The sequence below is a fragment of the Diabrotica virgifera genome, chromosome 3 (assembly GCF_917563875.1).
Source record: "Diabrotica virgifera virgifera chromosome 3, PGI_DIABVI_V3a".
In the NCBI taxonomy this organism is placed as follows: domain Eukaryota; kingdom Metazoa; phylum Arthropoda; class Insecta; order Coleoptera; family Chrysomelidae; genus Diabrotica; species Diabrotica virgifera.
The window spans coordinates 162,552,840-162,573,318 of NC_065445.1; the positions used below are offsets into that span (position 1 = coordinate 162,552,840).

A 20,479-nucleotide genomic window follows, 5' to 3' on the forward strand; every position below is an offset into this window, starting at 1 on the left:
ACCGGTCTCTAAATATTAAACAATCTAACCCCATAAGGGGTGGTTATGGGCCTCAATTTTTATTAGTAAAACAACTATCTAACCTCACAAGGGGTGGTTATGGTCCTCAATTCTTGCGCAAGAAATTGTGCAATTAATTGCGCAATTACTTGCATCGTGTAAAGTGGCTATAAATTTCTAATAAGCAGTCCTCCATACCGAATCCACTATTTTGGATTTTAAATCTGACAAAATCGTAATTTAGTCACTCCAAAAAACCCCAATTAATTTTTCTTTAGAAAAAAGTGGTAACCTCTTTGTAGTTATATCACGAGTTCCCGATTACAACTCTGATTTTTAGAAATTGACCGAACGAAATCCGCTCTCTATTAATTAACTAAATATGTTACCAGAAAAAAATTAAAATATACCAGAACTCATCAACATATGAGAAACTCAAAATTATTACGTCTTTTTAAAGTATATACTGTACCGTGTAGAAAGTAGTAATGTACTCAAGATTTTGGGTATGTATTTATACCTTAATACTAATTAACTAAATACGTTACCTGAAAAAAAATCAAGTGTACCGGAACTCACCAAAATATGAGAAACTCAAAAATATTACCGTTTTTTAAAAAGTATATAGCGTACCATATAGAAAATAGTAATGTACTCAAGATGTCGGGTCTCTATTTACACCTTAATACTAATTAACTAAATAAGTTACCTGAACAAAGTTTAAAATGTACCGGAACTCATCAATACATGATAAACTCAAAAATATTACCGTTTTTTTAAGTATATAGTGTACCGTGTAGAAAATAGTAATGTACTCAAGATTTTGGGTCTGTATTTACACCTTAATACTAATTAACTAAATATGTTAACTACCTGAAAACAATTAAAATGTACCGGAACTCATCAATATATGAGAAACTCAAAAATATTACGTTTTTTTATGTATATAGTGTACCGTGTAGAAAGTAGTAATGTACTCAAGATTTTGGGCTCTATTTACATCTTGATACTAATTAACTAAATACGTTACCTAAAAAAAGTTTAAAATGTACCGGAACGCATCAATATATGAGAAACTCAAAAAGATTACGTTTTTTTAAGTATATAGTGTACCGTGTAGAAAGTAGTAATGTATTTAATATTTTGGGCTCTATTTACACCGTAATACTAATTAACTAAATACGTTACATGAAAAAAGTTTAAAATGTACCGGAACTCATCAATATATGAGAAACTCAAAAAGATTACGTTTTTTTAAGTATATCGTGTACCGTGTAGAAACTAGTAATGTACTCAAGATTTTGGGTCTGTATTTACACCTTTATTCTAATTAACTAAATACGTTACCTGAAAAAAATTCAAATGTACCGGAACTCACCAAAATATGAGAAACTCAAAAATATTACCGTTTTTAAAAAGTATGTAGCGTACCATATAGAAAATAGTAATGTATGTACTCAAGATGTTGGGTCTCTATTTACACCTTAATACTAATTAACTAAATACGTTACCTGAAAAAAGTTTAAGATGTACCGGAACTCATCAGTATATGAGAAACTCAAAAATATTACTGTTTTTTTAAAGTATATAGTGTATCGTGTAGAAAATAGTAATGTACTCAAGATTTTAGGTCTCTATTTCCACCTTATTACTAATTAACTAAATACGTTACCTGAAAAAAGTTTAAAATGTACCGGAACTCATCAGAGAAACTCAAAAATATTACCGTTTTTGTAAAAGTATATAGTGTACCGTGTAGAAAATAGTAATGTACTCAAGATTTTGGGTGTGTATTTACACCATAATACTAATTAACTAAATATTACCTACCTCAAAAAAATTAAAATGTACCGAAACTCATCAATATATGAGAAACTCAAAAATATTACGTTTTTCTTTTAATTATGTAGTGTCCCGTGTAGAAAGTATTAATGTACTCAAAATTTTGGGTCTCTATTTACACCTTAATACTAATTAACTAAATACGTTACCTGAAAAAAGTTTAAAATGTACCGGAACTCATCAATATATGAGAAACTCAAAAATATTACGTTCTGTTTTAAAGTATATAGTGTACCGTGTAGAAAGTAGTAATGTACTCAAGATTTTGGGTCTGTATTTACACTGTAATACTAATTAACTTAATACGTTACCAGAAAAAATTCAAATGTACCGGAACTCATCAATATATGAGAAAATAGTAAGAGATTTTGGGTCTCTATATATACCTTAATACTAATTAACTAAATACGTTACCAAAACAAACTGCTGTATTATTTATTTTTTCCCAAAGTTGGTTGCGAGTGTTTATGGGATTCTTGTAAACACGTTGTTTCATTACTCCCTATACACCACCATACACCAAAATCGAGCGGATTAAATTCTGGGCTACGTCGTGGCCAACGAAAATGTCTACCACGACCAATCCAGCGTTCAGGAAATTCGGTATTTGGGTATGTTCTCACTGCCCTCGTATAATGTGGGGGTGTATCATCTTGCATGAACCACAAATGTTGCCTTAAGTTTAATGACAATTCTTCCAACAAATTAATATGGTCATTTTGTAAAAAAATGTAAACAGTTCTCGCCATTCAAATTACAAGGGTAACTCGCATGGCTGATTTGAAAAATGCGATTAGCTCGAAAACTGTTGAGTTTTAAAGTTATTAACAAGTTTACCTTTTTTTCACACAAATAGCGATAACTTGAAAAACAAAAAAGTTAAGCCCAAATTTATGCCATATACGTGGCATATATGGCGGCCTATATAAGCTACATCAATGTATGTATCAAATTATAATTGCACATACTCAGAAGCCTCCAGTGATAAATTTTTATACGTAAATGTCCACATTCATGACAGTTATAGCAAAAAAATTTAAAATTGCAATTTCAACACCCTGTATAATTCTTAATATCAACATTTTATTAAAGCAAGTTGGCTTAAATCGCAATATTTTAAAGTGTAGAATCTACTGTTTCTTTATACACTATATACTGGTTTTTAAAAAGTATATAGTGTACCGTGTAGAAAATAGTAATGTACTCAAGATTTTGATCTGTACTCGTATAGATACCTTAAAAGAAGTCCCGGTAGTCATCGTTTGACATATAATTAACTAAATACGTTACCTGAAAAAAATTCAAATGTACCAGAACTCATTAGTATATGAGAAAATCAAAAATATTACAGTTTTTTCAAAAGTATATAGTGTACCTACCAAACAGGAAATAGTAAGAGATTTTGGGTCTGTATTTACACTATATATATATATATATATATATATACACTGTTAATACTAATTAACTAAATAAGTTACCTGAAAAAAATTAAAATGTACCGGAACTCACCAATATATGAGAAACTCAAAAATATTACAGTTTGTTAAAAAGTTTATAGTGTACCCTGTAGAAAATAGTAATGTACTCAAGATTTTAGGTCTGTATACAGGGTTGTCCTTACGTAATTGTACAAAAATAAACAGTAGATTCTACACTTTAAAATATTATAATGTTAATATTAAGAAAGATACAGGGTGTTGAAATTGCAATTTAAAATTTTATTTTTCGCTATAACTTTAATGAATGTGGACATGTATGTATAAAAATATACTTGTATACTTGTTAATAACTTCAAAACTTAACAGTTTTCGAGTTAATCCTATTTTTCAGATCAGCTGCATAACTCTGCTTAAATGCAATTACTGCAGGCAACAAAGGAAAAAAACAAAAACAATAATACTTCCAGAAGATTGACGAAAAAAATAGTATACGCTAATATTTTTTACATACATCAGTAGGATACTTAATAACGTTTTATAGGATTTGATATAAAACATTTTACGTTTTATATTAAATTAAAGTCATAATAAAATACATTTTATTTATAAACCAAAGTAAGAAATAGTTAAACTGAATAACATTAAACTTTTTTTCAAAGTAAGTGTTCGATATATCCACCAATTTCTTCAATGTATTTACGTATCAATACGTTCCATAAAAGCTCGTCTCATATTAAATAGCATCGTTGGTTCAAAACAAACTGCTGTATTATCTGTTTCTTCCCAAAGTTGGTTTGCGAATGTATATGGGATTCTTGTAAACACCAGAGAACAATGTGGTTATTGTTCTCTGTAAACACGTTGTTTCATTGCTCCCTATGTACCACCATACATAGCGTTCCAATCCAGCGTTCAGAAAATTCCGTATTTAGGTATGTTTTCACTGCCCTCGTATAATGTGGGGGTGCATCATCTTGCATGAACCACAAATTTTGCCCTAAGTTTAATGGCAATTCTACCAACGAATCAATAAAATCATTTTGTAAAAAATGTAAATAGTTCTCACCATTCAAATTACGAGGTAACCCGCATGGCTGATTTAAAAAATGCGATTAGCTCGAAAACTGTTGAGTTTTGAAGTTATTAACAAGTTTTTTCACACAAATAGCGATAACTTGAAAAGCAAAAAGTTAAGCCCAAATTTATCCCGTGTACGTGGCATATGTGGCAGCCTATATAAGCTACATCAACGTATGTATCAAATTATAGTTGCACATACTCAGACGCCTCCAGTCATAAATTTTTATACATAAATGTCCACATTCATGAAAGTTATAGCAAAAAAAATTTAAAATTGCACAACACCCTGCATAATTCTTAATACATATCAACATTTTATTAAAGTAAGTTGGCTTAAATCGCAATATTTCAAAGTGTAGAATATACTGTTTCTTTATACACTGTATACTGTTTTTAAAAAATATATAGTGTACCGTGTAGAAAAAGTAATGGACTCAAGATTTTGGTCTGTATAGACACCTTAAAAGAAGTCCCGGTAGTCATCGTTTGACATAAATAATTAACTAAATACGTTACCTGAGAAAAATTAAAATGTACCGGAACTCATCAATATATGAGAAACTCAAAAATATTACAGTTTTTTAAAAAGTATATAGTGTACCGTGTAGAAAATAGTAATGTACTTAAGATTTTGGGTCTGTATATACACCTTAAAAAAAGTCCCGGTAGTCATCGTTTGGCATATATATATATATATATATATATATATATATATATATATATATATATATATATATATATATATAATTATTAATATGTAGTGACTGTTAATAATACAAAAAGAATAATTTTGGGGAATGCAGTCAATGTGTTTTGGGCTGATTAGAAGTGAAACACTTTGAACTTTTGTCGAGCTTTCGGACAATTTATTTCCTTTATCAAGACAATCTAAAAATACAAATGTTTAAATTTAGATGAAAACTAGAAAAATAAAAACTTACTGCTCGTGGTTTACAAAATAACTAACATAATTATAAAAAACATAAAAATTCTTTCTAAAAAATATAAATTGTAAACGTAAATTAATTTTGAAATATGTCAAAAAGACATTAATCAAATGTAGTTAGACTACTTTAATAACTCGATAGATTGGGAAAGAAGTTAGTTAACAGTGTATAAAATAATGATATAAAGATGTAAGTAAATTTGAAGTTATAATTATTAGTAAAAAAAAAACTGATAGTAATGTAAAACAAGTTGATTTAGAATGTTATAAATATTTTTCTTTTGATACTATTTAGTGAAATTTTAAAAATTAATAAGACCAAATTGTTTATAAAATGCATAAATTAGTAATATCAGATCTCAAAATTAAAGTCAAAGTTAGTAAAAATTACAGTCAAAGTTAGTTAGTCAAAGCCAAAATGTTATTATAAATAATGCTTAGATTATTGATATCAGATCTCTTATTAATACAATTTGATTTTTTTATCCAAACCATTTCTTTAAATTCTCTTTTACGTAAATTTACTTCTCTTTCCAAAATTGTTGCTTCTTGAAAAATGAAAACATGATCCTCATTAATAACATGCTCTGCCAATGCACAAGAAGGGATATTTCTCTTGATATCACTTTTATGAGACGTTAGTCTAAGAGATAGGTTACGTGAAGTCTGTCCGATGTAACATTTACCACAAGTACTACAAGGTATGGAGTAAATAACATTAGAACTCTCCATAATTTTTAGCGGAGTCTTAGTTCTGGTATAAAGACTGTTCAAAGTTTTGACATTTTTAGTAGCAATTTTAATGTTTTTGTTTTGTTTAAATAACTTAATTAATTTTGGTGTTAAAGATGGTAGATATGGTAAAGAAAAATAAGATAAGGTAGGTATACTTTCTATCTCTGTTCCTTGTTCATTGATATCTGCCTGCAGTGTTCTATTATAATTAGTGCTAAAAATTAATTTATTTAATAAACCCCTAGGATATCCATTTTCTAGTAAAATTTCTCTTAATTTTGTGAGGTCACTATTAATAAAATCCCTATGTGATAGTTTACATATTCTGCTTTTTAGACCTAAGATCAAGTTAATTTTCATTTTATAAGGATGATGTGAAAGGTAATGAATATAGCGATTACTACAAAGAGGTTTTCTGTACCATTGAGCTCTGAGGATATTATTAGAATCTCTGTGAATCAGCAAATCTAAGAAAGGTAAGCAATTGTTTACCTCTCTTTCGTAAGTAAATTGAATATTTTCATTCCAATTATTAAAAATAGACAATGTATACTCAATTTTTTCCGATGGTAAAGCCAAAATTAAATCATCTACAAACCTCTTTATAAAAGGGATTGGAAAATTAATTTTACTTTTTACATCACTAATTAGGTCATCCAAAACAAAATTACTAACTATCGGGGAAATTTTTGAACCCATCGGTGTCCCATGGACTTGTTTGTAAATAATATCTTGAAAAATCAAAATATTTGAGTTAAATATGAATTCCAAAACATTTTTAAACGTTTGTAAATTAAGTTTACAATTTTTTGATATTAAATTCCAATGTTTCTCAACACTTACTAGTACCATATGTAATGGTAAGTTAGTAAACAAAGATGTTACATCAAAACTAATGAGTTCATATCCATTTGGCAATTTAAAATTATTAATATAGTTGCTAAAGTCAAAAGAATCTTGTATACTAAAATCATATTGTATGATTTGGTTAAGATTTCTGTAAAGAATTTAGAAAGTTTACTGTTGGGAGAATCAATTGCTGAAATAATTGGTCTCATTGATAAAGTAGGTTTATGTATCTTTGGCAGAGCATAAAATCTAGGAACCACAGAGTTATATATTGTCAAAGTGGAAGCAATTTCTTTAGTAACAAATCCTTTATTTTTTAATTGTGAGACAATCTTGTTTGCTTTTTGCTGAAGTGATGAAACAGGATTGTTATCTAGTTTAACGTAATATTTTTTGTCATTTAATAATGCTAAACTTTTTTCTGTATAGTCATCTTTATACATTAGTACTGTAACGTTGCCTTTGTCACTTTTTACCAAATATAACTCTGGGTGATTTTTTAAGAACTGTTTACTTTCCTCATAGAGATTATTTAAAAAATGTTTATTTGAACCATCTAAGTGAATGTAATTTGTAATAATATTTGTACATTTAGCCCTAAGGTTATCTTTAATATTATGGTCAAAATTGTTTAAAATATTCTCTATATCTGCTAATAATGAAGATATGCTAACATCTTTACGTTTAGGCAACAAACAAAATTTTGGACCCAATGCTAATAGTTTTTTAACATTGTATGGTATATTAATATCAGTCAAATTTTTTATCCATTTTTCTTGAAAACTAACAATTTTAAAACTATCTAATTTTAATGTATCAAATTTATTTAAATTATTATTTTTAATTTCAAGAAACTTTTTGTTGTAAAAATTATTTTGTCTAAAACTAAAGTTGTCAATAATAAATTGTGGAAGATGACTAGTTAATTTAATTTTAGTTTCATCGAGTTCTTTTTCTAACATCCTAATATCTGAAAAAGTAACTTTAATTTCTAAATTAAGTATATTCTTTCCCAACCTCGAATTAAAATTGTGAATGAGAGTTCCAGTTCTTCCTCTTGTGTGGTTTACCAAATTGTTTACGTTTACCGTTCCATTGCTTATATGTTTAGGTAGAAGGTGGTGTTTTCTACATTTTAATAAAAAAATCTTTATGTTTCTCAAAGATGCCAGTTTGTTGTTCAAGTTTGCCCATTGTTTTAGGAATCCAACAGCAGCAGGACCATATTCATAGTAGATGTTACCATAAAACCCCATTATAACCAATCTATGATTATTAATATGTAGTGACTGTTAATAATACAAAAAGAATAATTTTGGGGAATGCAGTCAATGTGTTTTGGGCTGATTAGAAGTGAAACACTTTGAACTTTTGTCGAGCTTTCGGACAATTTATTTCCTTTATCAAGACAATCTAAAAATACAAATGTTTAAATTTAGATGAAAACTAGAAAAATAAAAACTTACTGCTCGTGGTTTACAAAATAACTAACATAATTATAAAAAACATAAAAATTCTTTCTAAAAAATATAAATTGTAAACGTAAATTAATTTTGAAATATGTCAAAAAGACATTAATCAAATGTAGTTAGACTACTTTAATAACTCGATAGATTGGGAAAGAAGTTAGTTAACAGTGTAAAAAATAATGATATAAAGATGTAAGTAAATTTGAAGTTATAATTATTAGTAAAAAAAAAAACTGATAGTAATGTAAAACAAGTTGATTTAGAATGTTATAAATATTTTTCTTTTGATACTATTTAGTGAAATTTTAAAAATTAATAAGACCAAATTGTTTATAAAATGCATAAATTAGTAATATCAGATCTCAAAATTAAAGTCAAAGTTAGTAAAAATTACAGTCAAAGTTAGTTAGTCAAAGCCAAAATGTTATTATAAATAATGCTTAGATTATTGATATCAGATCTCTTATTAATACAATTTGATTTTTTTATCCAAACCATTTCTTTAAATTCTCTTTTACGTAAATTTACTTCTCTTTCCAAAATTGTTGCTTCTTGAAAAATGAAAACATGATCCTCATTAATAACATGCTCTGCCAATGCACAAGAAGGGATATTTCTCTTGATATCACTTTTATGAGACGTTAGTCTAAGAGATAGGTTACGTGAAGTCTGTCCGATGTAACATTTACCACAAGTACTACAAGGTATGGAGTAAATAACATTAGAACTCTCCATAATTTTTAGCGGAGTCTTAGTTCTGGTATAAAGACTGTTCAAAGTTTTGACATTTTTAGTAGCAATTTTAATGTTTTTGTTTTGTTTAAATAACTTAATTAATTTTGGTGTTAAAGATGGTAGATATGGTAAAGAAAAATAAGATAAGGTAGGTATACTTTCTATCTCTGTTCCTTGTTCATTGATATCTGCCTGCAGTGTTCTATTATAATTAGTGCTAAAAATTAATTTATTTAATAAACCCCTAGGATATCCATTTTCTAGTAAAATTTCTCTTAATTTTGTGAGGTCACTATTAATAAAATCCCTATGTGATAGTTTACATATTCTGCTTTTTAGACCTAAGATCAAGTTAATTTTCATTTTATAAGGATGATGTGAAAGGTAATGAATATAGCGATTACTACAAAGAGGTTTTCTGTACCATTGAGCTCTGAGGATATTATTAGAATCTCTGTGAATCAGCAAATCTAAGAAAGGTAAGCAATTGTTTACCTCTCTTTCGTAAGTAAATTGAATATTTTCATTCCAATTATTAAAAATAGACAATGTATACTCAATTTTTTCCGATGGTAAAGCCAAAATTAAATCATCTACAAACCTCTTTATAAAAGGGATTGGAAAATTAATTTTACTTCTTACATCACTAATTAGGTCATCCAAAAATTTTTTTATATTTAATTTTTATATATATATATATATATATATATATATATATATATATATTATTATATATTTTTTATATGTTAATTTATTTTATTTATTTATTTATTTATTTTATTATTAATTATTTTATTTAATTTAATTATATTTTTATTATAGAATTATTTTTATTTATTTTTATTTATTATATTTTTTTTTTATTTTTTATTTAATTATATTTTTTAAAATATACTGATTTAATAATTGATTTTAATATTGATCTTGCCCGGCGCCATCTATTAATCACTTACCTTACTAGCTCAGTTATAATGTGAAACCTGCATGAAATCTCCTATCTGTGGAGGTGTGAGAAAAAGATTTCTGAAATATCAACTAAACAAACGACACAAAAATAAAGCTATGAAATGGTGGATAAATAACAAAAGACTGTCGAATATTGTACAGAAATTTGGAAATATATTGAAAAATAAAGGCTTTGTTATGCAACATCAAAAATACAAGGTAATTATACAATAGTATAGATCAGATCAATATGATATCAACTTGAAATATTTGCTGATCTATCTAACGCTAAATTATTTATTTTAGGTTATCTAGTCGAAAGTCTGAATAAAGAAATACGATGCAATGAATTTAACTATAAAAAAAATAAGAGTATTTGACAAAAAATTAAGTCGAAGATAACCCAAAATTATCTTGAATATTCAAAATTTGTTATACTAAAGCTAGAAAATGAAAAACATTGACTTTCGATCATGATCAATTAAAAATATAAACTGTTCAGTACAACCTTTCACGATGTAATATGAAGATAAACCAAACTTTTCTTATAAAGTTGAGGGTCATTTTTGAAAATTTTTTTTTTACCATGAAGATTATTTATACAGGTTAGTAGAATAAAAGTTTTTTAATTTAAAATTTTTTACGATTTACCGCATTTTTCTCAAAAATTTGCGGAGCTACTTATAACAAGGTGTTGCCTGTTCAAAAGCCTGCAAAAGTCTCCTCAAAATGGATTCCTTTTGGCTTGGCGTCCCTTCACAGCCAATGGAAATTAATTATTAATAACAATCCTTGCTATGAAAATTTGAATTCACCAATCAAAAAATTCCAATAAATTTGACATTTCATCAAAATAATAATTTTGATGAAAATTTTGGAAATATGAACCCAAATTGTGATTCTATCCTAATCTTTGGGTATAATCTAATCTGGGATTTGAATAGATTAAACTTTTTAGTTCATTTTGATATAATTTCCTTCTTGCTAGGTGCCCTTATTAAAGTTCTATTAGGGTTCACTTCAACGTCCGACACTTCATTTTTAGTTTCTTTATCACTTACACTCACATATTAAAACTCAAATATTTACACAATTACTACATACAAAGGATTGAAATAACTTTCAATTTACACAAAATAAATCAGCAATTGAATATGCATAAGCCATTTCCTCAAAATATCATTCTTATACGTTAATTTGACCTATAGTTTCGACACTTGTCAAAGCTATTATTCTATTGAACTATTTTCCACATTTTTCTTTAAAATTTATACTAATACTATTAATATTGAACTAACTATTGTTCTCAAATTTTAGATTGATGTCTATTTCAACATAATTTCACAAATCTACACATGCAGCTAAGTGATGCAAGACGTATCACCTTAACGAAGTTCCTTTCGAAGTGACTTTTGGAAACATGGAACCTTTTGATGATTCTTACGAACAAATAAGGCTATTGTATGATACAAATAGAAGTAATTCTCTGGTAAAACTCAAAATTCAAATTATTATATGTTCTAGTTACTAATTTCTAATTTATATGTCATTGAAATATCATCTTTGATATAGGATTACCTATTTTGATTTCTTATGTAATTCTACCTTTATACACTTAAATAAAACCATCTTATAACTATTTAATTATTACTAAGTGCTCTCCTAACTTTAGTTCTTTTTATAATTCTCATTCTTCTCAACCTTCCAATCAACGATACCCCTCAAAAGTGGCAATAATAAAAAAAATTATCCATATACTTTGGGCTTTATTATAATTACTAAATTATCTATTATTTTAACTATTCTATGGTTTGAGTATCTTAAAAAAAAATCATAATAACTATTTAAAATCATGACAATTGCCCTAAATGAAAAATTGATAATTTTTCTTAAGTAAAATTTAAATTTTTCATTTAAAATTTTAACTATTATATAAATTATATTTATTTAAAAAAAATTATTTATCCTATAAACTTTAATCTATCCTTGGTAATATTTATACAAATCATTTATATTAAGAAAATATTTTCAAACGCAAATTAAAATAATGAAAAATACCATTTCACTCCCTTCTTGAGTAAATGATTTAAAGGAACTATCTTTTGGCTCAAATCAGGCACAAGCCTTTTAAAATAGTTGATCCAACCAAGAAAACCACGCAAATTTTTAATATTTTTAGGAGTAGGGTACTCCTTTATTCTTTCTACTCTCTCCTCATCCATTGAAACTCCCAAATTATCTATTTTATATCCCAAAAATGTAACACTATCTTGAAAAAATTGGCATTTCTTTATATTTATTTTAAGACCCGCTAAATCTAATTCTCTTAATAATATTTCAATATGTTTTAGGTGTGAAAATTCGTCTTTTGAAAGTATAAGGATATCGTCTATATAATGAAGAATAAAATCATCATATTTATCTAAAATATTATGAAGAGCACGAACTAAAGCACTACATGAACTTTGCAAACCATAAGGCACAACACAAAATCTGTACAGAACACCATCTATCATGAAAGCTGTATAATCTCTGGATTCATGGGCTAAAGGAATTAACCAAAAACTATGTCTCAAATCTACTTTGCTATAATATTTTGCCCCCGTTATTCTCCCGAAAATAGTTTCCGTTGTAGCAGGTGCTTCGTATTGCGGTATGGTGTGATTATTTAAATTTCTTGCATCTAGACAAAGTCTTAATTCTCCACTGCTCTTTTTGACTACAACAATTGGATTTATTATTCTTGAATTACATTTTTCTATTATTCCATTTTCTAACATCTTTTCTTCTTCTCTATTTACCTCACTTCGGTATCTATATGGTATCGGATATGTTTTCGGTCTAAAATCTTGGATATTTCTAACTTCTATTTTGTGAACATAATCACTAGCAAATCTATTTTCCTCATTTATGAGTCCTTCATACTTTAATAATATTTTCTTCACTTCTCCTATCCACTCTTTCTTACATATTACTTCCTCCTCCATTATATCCATACTACTTTTACACACCTCATCATCAACATCTTCATATAATACATTATTAATATCTATATAATCATTATTTATCAATTCATTGCCCTTTTCTGGACTTAATTCATTATATATTTCATTATCCTCCATATACATTCTCCTCATATTCATCAATTCCTTGCCCTTTTCTGGACATAATTCTTCCTCAAATTTCACATACTCCTCCTCTACTTGTACCAAACCTTTCTCATAATTGATTACCATACCCATTTTGTCTAACATATCCGATCCAATCATAATATCATATTTCATCTTATCAATGACAATCAGTTGTAGAATATAATCTTTTTTAATTAATTTAATATGACCAACAATACTTTTATTAACATGTGTAATCGTTTTATTATTTGCACCTACTAAACTTAACTTAGGAATTTTAAAGCATGAATCTTCTAAATTCAAATTTTTAATGACATCTTCACTAATTAAGGAAATCTCTGACCCTGTATCCAATAAAACTTTAAAATATTTACCACAAAATTGAACTTTAATAAAAATTAATCCCCTGAACTTTTTCGATACAACATTAGCTCCCATGTCCAAAAATTCCCTATGATGCTCGTACAGTTTGGTTGCTATATTGCCTAGCAGGTGCGATCTACAAAATTCTGTTCAAATGACTCCATTTGAACACCTGATGACGTTGATGGTTGATCAGAAATTTCACCATCCATGACTATATTATTTACACTAAATTGTGCCCTATTATCACTATTTCTACTATTTTGGTTGGAAGGCTGATTCGAACTCGAATTACCCATATCTCGTCTTGGTGATCGTCTGCTATCACCATTATTATCATTATTATTGTAAAAATTATTATTACCATTAGAGTTATTTCTATCACCATTATTTCTATCATTATTATCTCTGTAAATGTTATATCCCCTATTATTATTATTATTTTGGTTATAATTATTATAACCTCCACGTCCATTGTTATTTCTATTATTATTATAATTATAATTTGATCTATTATTTTGACTTCTGTTTTGATTGTTATAGTTATTGTCCAGATTTAGCCATACGGCTCACACTCCCTCTAAGGGGAAAATTGACTTATCCCAGATACCTACGGTATCAAAAGGATTGAGCTCTGGTGGGACTCTTTCCGTGTTATCGAGCCCTAGGTGACTTGGTATGCAGGTGTATCTCCCAAAAATTTTCGTACACATCTGGCCGTTGCTAGTAGTACAGCTTTCTGCATGGTCTTGTAAAGATGTTCATTTAGACCCAGCCTTTTTATGCTTTCGAGGAGGTTCTTCGGAATGACTCCAGTAGTAGACATAACAATAGGTATCGTCTGGGTACTTTGCATTCTCCATTGCCTTCGTATCTGAATTTCTAGATCTCTGTACTTGGCGATCTTTTCAGTGAATTTACTACGTAGATTATTGTTATTAGGTATCGCCACATCAATTAGTGTTGTTTGTCTTGTTAGTTTATTAACTAGTACGAGATCTGGTCTATTATGTGCCACTGTTTGGTCTGTGAGCACAGTGCGGTCCCAGTATAGCTTGTAGTTACCATCCTCAAGCATACTCTCAGGAACGTATTGATAATACGGGAGATGGTCCGTTTGGAGAAGTCCCAGCTTGATAGCTATCTCTTGATGAAGGATTTTTCCCACTGCGTCATGCCGTTCCTTGTATTCAGTTGCAGCAAATGCCTGGCAGCCCCCTGTAAGATGTTGGATGGTTTCTTGGGCTTGACATCCATATCGGCATCTGTCGTTTTGAACCTGAGGGTCTTTGATGATATATTTCAGGTAGTTTCTGGTTGGTATAACCTGATCCTGAATGGCCAGTAATGAACCCTCCGTTTCAGGGAACATCTTTCCTGATGTCAACCAGTAGTTCGACGCTATATTGTCGACATAATCTTGGCTGACCTCATTGGGATGTCGCCCGTGCAAAGGTTTACCCATCCAGGCGCGCACTTTTTCGTCCTTAGTAAGGTGGTTTATGCGCAGTTCTGCTTCCCTCAGTTTGATCGGTGTTGTGTCATCTACTGCGCAGATAGCGCGATGTAGAGTAGATGTCTCAGCCCGCATCTGAAAATAAGTTCTTAAATTAGCAATTTGTTTATCTAATTGCTCACCTATATCCATAAGTCCTCTTCCTCCTAAATACCGGGGTAATGTCGTTCGTTCTACAGCACTTTTAGGGTGGTGTTTTTGTGCCTTTGTGAGGTGTGTTCGTACTTTTCGCTGAAGATTTTCTATATCCGTTTTTGTCCACTTAACAATACCAAATGAATAGCTAAGCGCGGAACAAGCGTAGGTGTTTAGTGCCTTAAACAAATTTTTACTGTTAAGCTGTGAACGAAGCAGCTGTTTTACCCTTCTTATAAACTCAATAGTTATCTCAGTTTTCATTTGCTTATGGTCAATTTTCCGCGCCTGCTTTACTCCAAGATATTTGTACATATCGTTGTCGCCCATGGCCTCGATGTTCTGGCCATTTTGCATATCGAATCCACCGGGCTGTACCTTTCCTCTGACTATATTCAAAACACGGCACTTGTCTAGACCGAACTGCATACTAATATCATTAGAAAATGTTTCTACAGTTTTTAGCATCTCTTCTAGGTGTTCTCGAGTGGAAGCCATTAATTTCAAATCATCCATATACAACAGATGATTGAGCTTCGCTACCACAGTATTATTGCTTTTAATGCTAAATCCTGAGTCAGTGGAGTTTAATAGCTGGGAGAGGGGGTTCAAAGCTAAACAGAACCACAATGGACTCAACGAGTCTCCTTGAAATAGGCCCCGGTTGATTGCGATATTTTCGGTTTCGATATTGTTTTCACCAGGTATTTGGAGGTGAATTTTAGTCTTCCAATCTCTCATTATATGCCTTAAAAAGGTCACTATGTTATCATCTACTTTGTATATTTTCAATATATCTATTAGCCATTCATGCGGTACTGAATCAAAGGCCTTTTTATAGTCAATAAAAGCAGTAAAAAGGTTCCTTTTTTTAGTGAATGCCTGGTTAGAAATGACTGAGTCGATGATAAGCTGTTCTTTGCAACCCATGGAACCCTTAGCGCATCCTTTCTGTTGAGGCTCTATGACATTGTTTAGAGCACAGTGTTGGTAGATACGCCGGGTTACACAGGATGTGACCAATTTATACAAAGTTGGAAGACAAGTAATTGGGCGGTACTTGGATGGATCTTGGGTGTTATTTTGATCCTTGGGTATTAAATAAGTAGTTCCCTGAGTTAGAAATGATGGTAATTCCTGCGGATTAGAAATAACATGATTAATTAATGTTGATAACCACTCATGAATACTCCAAAACTTTTTAAGCCAGAAGTTCTGAACTCCGTCTGGTCCAGGAGATTTCCAGTTATGAAGCTCTTTGATGACATTTGAGACTTCTTCAGTCGTGAATGGTTCGTAGTTAGCAGTGACATAGTGGTGACAGTTGTGCGTCGTATCTTCTATCCAGCCAGCATTGTTGTTAAAAGCAGCTGGTGTGGAAAGTTGATTTCCCCAAAACTCATGAATTTCTTCTTGGCTTGGGTAAGACTTGTCGACACTTTCTACGGTGGAATTGAGTTTTCGGTAGAACGCCTTCTCAGAGTTCTCAAAAAGTGCGTTGTCACATTTTCGGTTGTTTCTAACTTTATACCTTCTTAATCGTCCTGAATAGACGGAGAGTTTTTGTTTTAATGTATCCAGACACTGTTGGGCTGTGTTATTTTCTGGATCGTATCTCGAGTGTCTTGCAGTGCTCCGCATTATTTCTTCAGCTCTTTTAATGACTTTTCTACTTGTTACACCTCTTATATATTCTGTGACTTGACCAATATCCCTACGCAGTAATTCAATTTTTCCGAGAAGTCTTTTTTCCCAGGGTGCAATTCTGTTACCAGTCCTTCCGTTATTAGTACCCCGCCGTGTTTTGATCTTAACGCCCATTACATTGGCAATTGCTGTAGCTGCACAGTAGATTAGCATATGCAGATATTCCAATGTGTGGGCTTCTACGACATAATTGGGTAGGACTTCAGTATTCACAATTTGTAACAGGGCACCTAGTTTCTTACAAGAGTTTATTCGTGGTAGCGGTGGTCTGCTAAGTGGATTTGTTCCATTAAACTCTTGTACGGCACGAGCCATTTCGTTTTCTAGACTATCGCGCAACTCGTTGTTTTCCTGCTGTGTATTGTCAGGTTGAGTTTCTGGTATGGGAATCTCAGGAATCTGCTCATCAAGGATTTCATTAGGGACTTGATCTAAAACTAGCTCTTGGTTATTAATCTCCCGTTCGACTTCGCTTTTGATCGTATTGCGTCTAGTCTCTGGGATAAGGTTGTTTCTTACGATTACCCGGTATTGATCTGATACTCTTTGCTCCGATACTTGAATATCTGGGTACTCCCTGCAAAATTCGGCATACAGCTGTTGTCTGTAGCCGATCGTTTCTTGACCGAGGTTTGTCACCTTATAATAGAAGCGCAAAATGCTTTCGTTAATGGACACAGTCCATTTCATGCGCTGCCTCGGTCGTCCCGCTTGAGTGAGCGCCGGCTGATGTTCCGGCGCAGCACCTTCAGCGAGTGGAGCTCTTGCTGTTGTTTGGCTCGCTTGTGGTTGTTGTTCTTGTTGTTGGGCTGTAGCTGTTTGTGTGACAGGGGCCCGCCTCCTCAACACCCTGCCACCGACGTCCCGCATGCTGTCACGTCCAGCGTCGGCTCCAGACGTGCCCTGGCGATCCCCAGGCAGCGGCCCTAAACATAAACTATTAGTCTCCATTCTCATGGGTGTGCATTTTATACCTACTGCCAGGTGTCAGTTTTTGTTCCACGGCAAGTATTCCTGCTACTCTCTGGGTATTGGCGCTACGAATACCCAGAAAGCATCCCCCATTCGCAGGGGGCCGCGCCTTATAGAAGAACTGACATAAAACTCCCACAGGATAGTTATTGTTATTATTATTGTTATTTTTATTATTCCAAGTTTGATTATTGTTATTATTATTATCATATCTGTTGTCATTGTAATTATTACTATCAATAAAATTTTGAAAATTGCCATTATTATTATTTCTGCTTCTATAACTTTGAAAAGCTTTTTCCTTTTCAATAAGAAAATTGCAGAGCATGTTGAAGTCGGTAAAATGGAAATTTAGTCGGATATTCTCTATCTGACTTTCAAAATGGACTATTATGTGGTTCACCAGTTCCTTCTCTGTGAGTTTTCCATCCAGATACTGGGCAGCACTATATAGTCTCATAGCATACAGATGCATGCTTGTTCTAGAGTTGGAGTTATATCTGTTGTATTAATGAAACTTAAAAGCATATTGGAGATTTATAGATGCATTTATTATACAATTCTTGTAGATACAACCTAGCATGAACACGCTGTGATCTAGGGCTTCCTAACCTCTAAAAACCCCTCTGTCATCCTCCTAACCTCATGGCCTCTACCAACCAAGCCAGCCAGGAACTAACGTGCGGGGTGTTGCCTAATGTAGGAATACCTAACACAACATCCTCCTTTTTAAGATTATAAAAGTAACAACATTCTTAATACTAAATGATACAATAAAACACATTATGTGATATAGTCTGAAAACCAGTTGGGACGTTTTTTATTTCTCTTTGGAGTAATGTTTTCGGATGCACTTGGAGCTACACTGCTTGGTAAAGCTTCTGCACTCTCACTGATAGATATTGGTTTGTCACTACACTGTACACTATCACTTTCTACAATTTTCTCCCCAGAAGATGAATCTTTAGGATTCTCTGAATAATTAGCCCTTACAATAGGCAGGGGAGTAACATTATTGGCGTTCGGAACATAATATGGAGCAGCTATTAAAAACCACCTATTTCTACGATAAACAGTACCATCATTAGTTTTAACAATATAAGCACGAGGTTCTGAACATACCTCTGATACCACTCCATATTTCCGAAGGTCAGTAATCCACACCGTATCACTGATTTTTAAATCAGACATCTCCTTAGAATTGTGTCTTCTGTTATAATTGTTTTCCTGAAGAGTTTTACGTTTTTCTTCAGTGTTAATGAAAGATTTTCTAGCATTAACCACTTCCTCAAGTTTACTAGGAAGCATAGGCAACAATGTTTTTAATTTACGCGACATTAGCAATTCTGAAGGACTGAAGCCACATTCTAAAGGAGTTGATCTATAGGCCAATAGACCCAAATATATATCCTCATTTTTCTTCAGCAAAGATTTTGCGACCTTTACTGCTGCTTCTACACAGCCGTTAGACTGTGCATAGTAAGGACTGCTAGTAGTGTGAATAAAATTGTATTCAGCAGCAAATTTGGAAAAACCTGAGCTGAATTGAGGACCCTGATCCGATCTGACAACGTCAGGTATTCCATATCTCGCAAATTGTTCTTTCAACTTTTCAACAATAACACTTTCAGTTAGACTAGTCAAAGGTATGATTTCAAAAAACCTAGAATAGTAATCTGTTAGAATTAGAAACCAATTTTTTTCTTTAAACAAATCAACAGCTACCTTTTGCCATGGTCTAGATGGAATGGTATCCTTGACAAATGTTTCTTTAATATTTGTGCGTTCCTCAACACAATTCGGACAAGACCTAACAAGATTTTCAATCTGAGAAGAAAGTCCTATCCACCAGACAGACATTTTTGCCCTTTCCCTGCATTTTACAATGCCTTGATGGCCTTGATGAAGGTATTCCAGGGTTTGTAATTGTAAGGCAGGAGGAACAATTAACCTGGAATTTTTTGTAAGAAAGTTCTCATTAAGACTAATCTCATACCTGTATTGAAAATAAGGGCACATTTCTGGCAATATATGTTTTTTGTCAGGCCAGCCTGAAATACAATATTGTTTAAGATTCCTACAAATAGGATCTAACTCTTGTTCATTAAGAATTTTATTAAGAAAATGATTTTTTATAGGCAAATTTTGTATAATTAGACGAACATGTGCATCTACTTCTGAAGTAAGTTCTTCACTATTGTGTGACACCTGCAATGGATTACGACTTAAAGCGTCAGCTACTTTTAAGTCTGTCCCTCGAGTAAAAAGTACAGTATAATTATATCTCATAAGTCTGAGACGAAATCTTTGTAGACGAGGAGTCAAATCATCAAGATTTTTTGTCTGTAATATTTGTAGAAGTGGTTTATGATCGGTTTCTAAAATTACAGAAATTCCTGTTATGTATTCCTGAAATTTTTCACAAGCCCATGTTAAACTCAAACACTCTCGCTCAATTTGAGCATAGCGACATTCAGTAGGAGAAAGTGTTCGAGATGCATATGCTACTATTTCCGTTTCATTGTTTTCATTAATTTGCATCAGAGCGGCCCCTAAACCAAATGAAGACGAATCTCCACTGACAATTACCTTTTTAGTTGGGTCAAAGTAAGAAA

The 20,479-nt window shown here is 31.2% G+C and overlaps 1 long non-coding RNA gene across 1 annotated transcript; it reads left to right on the forward strand.

Moving 5' to 3' along the window:
• The first annotated feature begins 9,972 nt into the window (after positions 1 to 9,972).
• Positions 9,973 to 11,679, forward strand: LOC126882188 (uncharacterized). The gene is made up of 3 exons (XR_007697206.1): positions 9,973 to 10,259; positions 10,347 to 10,645; positions 11,358 to 11,679. It is a non-coding gene; the product is annotated as an uncharacterized LOC126882188 (long non-coding RNA).
• Positions 11,680 to 20,479: the final 8,800 nt, after the last annotated feature.